Here is an 8,067-nt window from a genome sequence, read left to right as displayed (position 1 = left end):
AGACGATACCATATGAGCTATGGCATGGCAAGAAGCCAAAGTTGTCATTTCTTAAAGTTTGGGGATGCGATGCTTATGTCAAAAAGCTTCAGCCGGAAAAGCTGGAACCCAAAGCGGAAAAGTGTGTCTTCATAGGTTACCCAAAAGAGACAGTTGGGTACACCTTCTATCTCAGATCCGAGGGCAAAGTGTTTGTTGCTAAGAATGGAGCTTTTCTTGAGAAGGAGTTTCTCACGAAAGAATTGAGTGGGAGGAAGATAGAACTTGATGAGGTTGTGGAACCTCTGCTCCAATAGGATGGTGGCGCAGGGCAGAGAGAAATCTTTGTCGAGGCAACACCAGTTGAGGAGGAAGCTAATGATGATGATCATGAAGCTTCGGATCAAGTTACTATCGGACCTCGCAGGTCGATGAGATCACGTACTGCTCTTGAGTGGTGTGGGAATCTTGTCTTATCTATCATGTTGTTAGACAACAATGAGCCTGTCAATTATGAAGAAGCAATGGTGGGCCTGGATTCGAACAATGGTTAGAGGCCATGAAATCCGAGATAGGATCTATGTATGAAAACAAAGGGTGGACTTTGGAAGTATTACCTGAAGGTCGCAAGGCTATTCGGAACAAATGGATCTTTAGGAAGAAGACGGACGCGGACGGTAATGTGACCGTTTATAAAGCTCGACTTGTGGCAAAGGATTTTTCACAAGTTCAAGGAGTTGACTACGATGAGACGTTCTCACCGGTAGCGATGCTTAAGTCCGTCTGAATCATGTTAGCACTAGCTACATTTTTCGATTATGAAATCTGGCAGATGGATGTCAAAGCGGCGTTCTTTAATGGTTTTCTTAAGGAAGAGTTGTATATGATGCAACCCAAAGGTTTTGTCGATCCAAAGAATGCTAACAAAGTATGCAAGCTCCAGCGATCCATTTATGGACTGGTGCAAGCATCTCGGAGTAGGAATAAGCACTTTAATGGGGTGATCAAGGCGTTTGGGTTTATACAAGTTGCTGGAGAATCTTGTATATATAAGAAAGTGAGTGGGAGCCTGGTACGTCTCCGTCGTATCTACTTTTCCGAACTCTTTTGCCCTTGTTTTGGACTCTAATTTGCATGATTTGAATGGAACTAACCCGGACTGACGCTGTTTTCAGCAGAATTGCCATGGTGTTGTTTTTGTGCAGAAATAAAAGTTCTCGGGATGTCCTGAAAATTTACGGAGAATTTTTCTGGAATTAATGAAAAATACCTGCGCAAAGATCCACCAGAGGGGGCGTGCCAGTGGGCCACAAGCCCCTGGGCCGCGGACACCCCCCCCCCACGCCGCGCCGTGAGGGCTTGTGGGGCCCACATGGCGCCACCGCCTCCAAACTCAGCTCTATATCTTCCGTCTCGCCCGGAAAAAAATTAGAGAGAAGGATTCATCGCGTTTTACGATACGGAGGCGCCGCCACCTCCTGTTCTTCATCTGGAGGGCAGATGTGGAGTCCGTTCTGGGCTCCGGAGAGGGGAAATCGTCGCCATCGTCATTATCAACCTTCCTCCATTGACAATTCCATGATGTTCTTCATCGTTCGTGAGTAATCTCATCATAGGCTTGCTGGACGGTGATGAGTTGGATGAGATCTATCATATAATCGAGTTAGTTTTGATGAGAATTGATCCCTAGTATCCACTATGTCCTGAGATTGATGTTGCTACTACTTTGCCATGCTTGCCATGATTTCAGATCTGAACCTATTATGTTGTCGCCAATGTATCTGTGTTTTAGATCCTATCTTGCAAGTTGTGGTCACCTGCCATGTGTTATGACCCGTCAACCCCGGAGTGACAATAGCCGGAACCACTCCCGGAGATGACCATAGTATGAGGAGTTCATGTATTCACCAAGTGTTAATGCATTGGTCTGGTTCTTTATTTAAAGGAGAACCTTAATATCCCGTAGTTTCCATTAGGACCCCGCTGCCACGGGAGGGATGGACAATAGATGTCATGCAAGTTCTTTTCCCTAAGCACGTATGACTACATAAGGAATACATGCCTACATTAGATTGACAAACGGGAGCTAGTTACATATCTCTCCGTGTTATAGCTGTTACATGATGAATCACATCCGTCATACTCATCCATCACCGATCCACTGCCTACGAGTCTTTTACCACTGGTCCTTGCTACGTTACTTTGTCGCTACTACTGTTGCTACTACTGCTGCTGCTACTGTTGTCACTACTGTTGTTCCTTGCTACTGCTGTCACTACTGCTGTTACTTTGCTGTTACCTATTGCAAGACTTTTCTGGAGCCATTGCCAGGGAAGAATAGTTCCCCGTCCACGTGCTACTTACTGGCGCCATTGATACAACAGTTAGGAATAGTCTGCCGTCAACAGATCTTTTTCTGACACCGTTGCTATCATACCACTTTGCTACTGATATTTTGCTTGCAGACACTAATCTTTCAGGTGTGGTTGAATCTGACAAACTCAGCTGCTAATACTTGAGAATATTATTTCGCTTCCCCTAGTGTCGAATCAATAAATTTGGGTTGATAACTCTACCCTCAAAAACTATTGCGATCCCCTACACTTGTGGGTTATCAAGACTGTTTTCTGGCGCCGTTGCCGGGGAAGCACAACTATTCTCTGAGTCACTTGGGATTTACGTCTGCTTGTCACTATGAAGAATCCGAAAGATCCAAGAACTGAAATATTGCCTTCCACTACGAGGACAGGTAAGGAACTGCCATCTACCTCTGCACTTGATTCACCTTCAGTTATGAGTAAGTTTGCGACTTCGCCTCCTGCTAGAAATTTTCATATGTCGCATGTGCTTGATGATGCTACTTCTACTGCCCATGATGCTTATGATGATGCTATGCTTGATACTATGCCTGATGATGTTATGCTTGATACTATGCATGATGTTTCTATGCTTGATACTATGCCTGCTGATGCTATGCTTGATACTGCTTTGCCACTTGGTGCATTCCTTGATGCACAAATTGCTAGAGTTGCTGCTAGACGTGATGATACTTCTGAAACTACTGATACTATTGAAGTAGAACCTGCTACTATGCCTGAATTGCCTGTTATGCCTGATATGTGCTATGTTATGGAGGGAGAGATAGCTGAGGATTTTCTTGCGTGTAAGGATAGCTATGATGTTGAGAAACTACTACGTAAGTGGAAAGAAAAATCTCTAAACGCTAGGATGAAATACGACCCGAAGTTTGCCACTTCGCCTATCTTTGTGACCGATAAGGATTATGAATTCTCTGTCGACCCTGAGTTAATCACTCTGGTTGAATCTGATCCTTTTCACGGTTATGAGTCTGAAACGGTTGTAGCCCATCTTACCAAACTGCACGATATAGCCACCCTATTCACTAGTGAGGAAAAGATCCGCCACTACTATATCCTCAAGTTGTTTCCTTTCTCGCTACAGGATGGTGCTAAGACCTGGTTCACTTCTCTTCCTCCTGGTTGTGTGCATAGCCCCCAGGATATGGTCTACTACTTCTCTAAAAAAATATTTCCCTGCGCATAAGAAGCAACCTGCCTTGCGGAAAATATACAACTTTGCTCAAGCTGAAGAAGAGAGTCTCGCACAAGCTTGGGGGAGGCTCATCCAGCTACTGAATGCTTTGCCTGATCACCCTCTTGAGAAGAATGAAATACTTGATATCTTCTATAATGGACTTACTAATGCTTCCAAATACCACCTAGATAGTTGTGCCGGTTGTGTTTTTAGGGAACGAACTGTAGAACAAGCTTAGATTCTACTGAATAACATCTTGTGCAATGAGAATGCTTGGACTATTCCCGAACCACCTCCTAAGCCAACTCCAAAAAAAAGAGGTATTCTATTCCTCAGTCCTGAAGATACGCAAGAAGCCAAGAAATCTATTCGAGAGAAAGGCATTAAATCTGAAGATGTCAAAAATCTACCACCTATCGAAGAGATCCATGGTCTCGATAAACCGATACACGTAGTAGAAGTAAATTCTCTGCGTAGGTTTGATGAGAGTGATATTCCTTTTGATAAACCTGCTAGCTTATGCATGGATGAATTTGATAACTTTGTTGCCAAACAACAGAGTTTCAATGATTATGTTAGCACACAATTGGAACAGAATGCTCGTATGCTTAGTCATTTAAGTGCTTGTGTGGACAAAAACGTCAATGATCTTAAGCTTCTGAGTAAACATGCCTCTATGGTTACTATTCAGGTAGAACAAGTACTTAAAGCTCAAAATGACTTGCTCAATGAGTTGAATGACAATTCTATCAGAGTCATCACTAGAGGCGGTAGAATGACCCAGGAACCTTTGTATCCTGAGGGTCATCCGAAGAGAATTGAACAAGATTCTCAAGGAGTTAGCACTGATGCACCTAGTCATCCTAGAAAGAAGAAGAACGATGATAGGAACCTGCACGCTAGCAACCCTGTTGCTGCTACACCTGAGAGTCCAAACGATGTCTCTGTCTCTGATGCTGAAATGCAATCTCGTGATGAACATGAGCCTAATGATAATATCAATAGTGATGTTCATGTTGATGCTCAACCTAGCAACGATAAGGATGTGGAGATTGAACCTGATCTTGATAACCCACAACCTAAGAATAGAATATACGATAAGAATGACTTCACTGCTATGAAGCATGGTAAAGAAAGCGAACCATGGGTTCAGAAACCTATGCCCTTTCCTCCCAAACCATCCAAGAAAAAGGATGATGAGGATTTTGACCGATTCGTTGAAATGATCAGACCTGTCTTCGTGCAAATGCGTTTGACGGATATGCTCAAGATGTCTCCGAATGCTAAGTACATGAAAGATATTGTGACTAATAAGAGGAGGATACCTCAGGTTGAGATTTCCACCATGCTTGCCAATTACACTTTCAAGGGTGGAACTCCTAAGAAACTAGGTGATCCCGGTGTGCCCACTATACCTTGCTCCATTAAAGGCAACTACGTTAGAACTGTGTTATGCGACCTTGGAGCCGGTGTTAGTGTTATGCCTCTCTCTCTTTATCATAGACTTGAACTGGATAAGTTGACACCCACTGAAATCTCTCTGTAAATGGTCGACAAATCAACTGCTTTCCTTATCGGCATTTGCGAGGATGTGCCTATTGTGGTTGCTAACGTCACTATCGTAACAGACTTTGTTATCTTGGATATTCCCGAGGACGATGCCATGGCTGTCATCCTCGGAAGACCCTTTTTAAACACCGCAGGGGCTGTTATAGATTGCAACAAAGGCAATGTCACTTTCCATGTCAACGGTAATGAGCATACGGTGCACTTCCCGAAGAAACAATATCGAGTACATTGCATCAATGCTATCCAAAAAACTTCATCAATTCTTATTGGGAGCTTTGAATGCCCTATTCCTCGTGTCAAGATGAAGTATGATTTGCTTGTTGGGGATATACACATCCCCATTGAGGTGACCTAGTGACTATTTGAAAATTCTCCGTTCTCTTTTGCGATTCGAAAAGTTTTCTCAAGGAGATTTGATCAACCCCATTGACGGATTTCTTTCGATGACCATGAGATGGATGAATCAAGGAGTCACAAACCTCTGTTCCAAGCTTTCACTTTAGGTTTCTTAGAAGAAATATGATAGATTTAGTTTAGTTTTCCCTGTTTTCTGTTTTAGCGTCCGGTAGAAAAATACCCCGAAAATAAAAGTTCTCCGAACGTCCTGAAAATCAAGTATGATTTTTTCTGGATTTTTTTGAAAAATACTAAGACAAAGAGCTTGTCTGGGGGCTGCACCAGTGGGCCACAAGCCGAGGGGGCGCGGGCACCCCCCTGGCCGCGCCACCGGGGCCCACAGGCACCCCCTCCACTCATTCTTGCTCCCATCTGATTCTCCTACCTCTAGAAAAAAATCGTTTCGCAGCTCAAACCCGTGTTCTTGCTCCTCTTGCTGGGATTTTCGATCTCTTTGCTCAAATCACCATTCTCCGAACTGTTTTGGGGAAATTACTCCTTGGTAAGTGACTCCTCCATTGGTCCAATTAGTTTTTGCTCTAGTGCCTTATACTCCGCGTATTTTTGCTGCCTTGGTGACCATGTTCTTGAGCTTTGCATGCTAATTTTAGCTGGTCCCAAGTAGTTTTGATGCGTAATATGGCCTCTAGGCATTTGTGGGAGTAGTTGCTACTAGTTTAGTTGAGCCTTGTTCACTTGTCCTTTGGGTCACTGAAAATTTCAGAAAAAGGAAGATGTTCAGGAGAAACTTTCATGGTGGTTCCTCAAGCAAGAGAGGTCCCCGTCTTGCGATTCGGGAGCCTGATCCTTACCAACCTAGGGACGCGCAGGTACAACCATGTGAATGGCCTTCTGATGAATTTATGATTGAGGCAGGTTTCAAAGATGAGTTTGATGCACTTGTTCACAACGTCGGACTCGAAGAATTCATCTCCGATAAATGTGAACAGTATGTTGCTCTCACTGCCTCTTTTGTTCGTAGATTCAAATTTTCAGCTGGCCGTGAGACATCGGTACTGTTTGATCTCTATGATAAATCGTATACCATGGATTTAGAGGATTTCAATAGAATTTGCAGAATACCTACTTGGGGTAGCCTCAATGATCCTCCTAAATCTTCGGTTAGATATTTTTGCTCTGGTATTACTGTTGGAGAAACTAGGGACATTACGCAAGCTACCATGGGGAGTATTCATTTTCCTGCCTTGCATTACTTTGCCCTCTTCATAGGCAGATGCATTAATGGAAAGATTGAGCATTGTCACCTCTGCGCACCCGACCTCAGTATCCTTAAGAGCGCAGTGACGTGTGATAAAAGCTTCAACATGGGAGCTATAATAGCGAGGAGGCTGAATAAGAATGCTAATGAAGGGGATTTCTTTGGTGGGATCTATGCCACTCGCATAGAAAATTTTCTTGGAGTACCCATCCGCGAAGGAGATCCCCCACTCCATACAGCTTTCCTTGATCGCGTCGCTTTGACACGCTACCAGTTCCTTGAGAGGGATGATGAATCCCTCCTATACCGTTTGATATTTAACCGGCAGCGTGTTTTCCATATTACCCTTCCTGCTCCTGCCTTCTTTGAATTTCAGGTAAAACGGAGATATTACATAACCAGAGGAGAGGCAAAGGAGTATGAGAGGGAGGCAAAGGCTGCTCGTCTCCGTGAGGCAGCTATTCAGGCAGTGGCTGCAGCGCTCCTGTATAACCCCCATTATGATTTTGGGTTTTGCGAGGACCATCCTTGGGAGTAGACCAACTTAGGCCAAAAGCCTAAACTTGGGGGAGTACGTGCTCTCACCGACTTTATATTCTTGCTTATGCTTTCACTTTGTTAGCTGGTGTTCACACTTTGCCACTGTATCATCCATGCTAGTTTATTTTCTTTTTCTCGTTTTCTTTTCGTGTGTTTGTCTAGTTTGAGAAAACCCAAAAATATTTTCTTTTTCTTCTTTTGCTTGTTGGGAGCTTTCCCATGTAAATAGTTTTCTTTTTCTTTGGGTCAAGGTAGAAGATATTGGTTACAATGTTTAGTGGCTCTTGCATGCATACCTGTTTAGCTTTCAAAGAGCCATATTACTTTGTCTTCTCCTTTGTGTTTGCCTGCAGATTCCAGCTTTAGTCCAATGCACGAGCACTCTTATTATTGTTCACATCATTGGGTCGTGAAAGTGAAAGGCAATAATGACGATATGTGATGAAGTGACTGAGCCTGGAAAAGCTGGTATGAACTCGATCTATTTTGTTTTTGTAAATATGACTAGCTCACTGTTCCTAGTTCAGCTTTGTTGTGAGAGAAACATGTTTGCAGTGACAACTTAGAGATCATAGTTGCTTATGCCATGCTTACTTAGCTAGGAGCTTATAATGGTTTGTCTTGGATGCCCACGTGAATGTTGAGATGACTATGATGTAGTATGATAGGATGGTATCCTCCTTTGAATGATTCAAGTGGCTTGACTTGGCGCATGTTCACGCATGTAGTTGAAACAAAATCAACATAGCCTCTATGATGTTCATGTTCATGGTGATTTATGTCCTACTCATGCTTGCACTCAATGCTAG

Source organism: Hordeum vulgare, chromosome 3H, assembly GCF_904849725.1.
Source record: "Hordeum vulgare subsp. vulgare chromosome 3H, MorexV3_pseudomolecules_assembly, whole genome shotgun sequence".
Classification (NCBI taxonomy): domain Eukaryota; kingdom Viridiplantae; phylum Streptophyta; class Magnoliopsida; order Poales; family Poaceae; genus Hordeum; species Hordeum vulgare.
Note: the sequence above shows the minus strand (reverse complement) of the source record.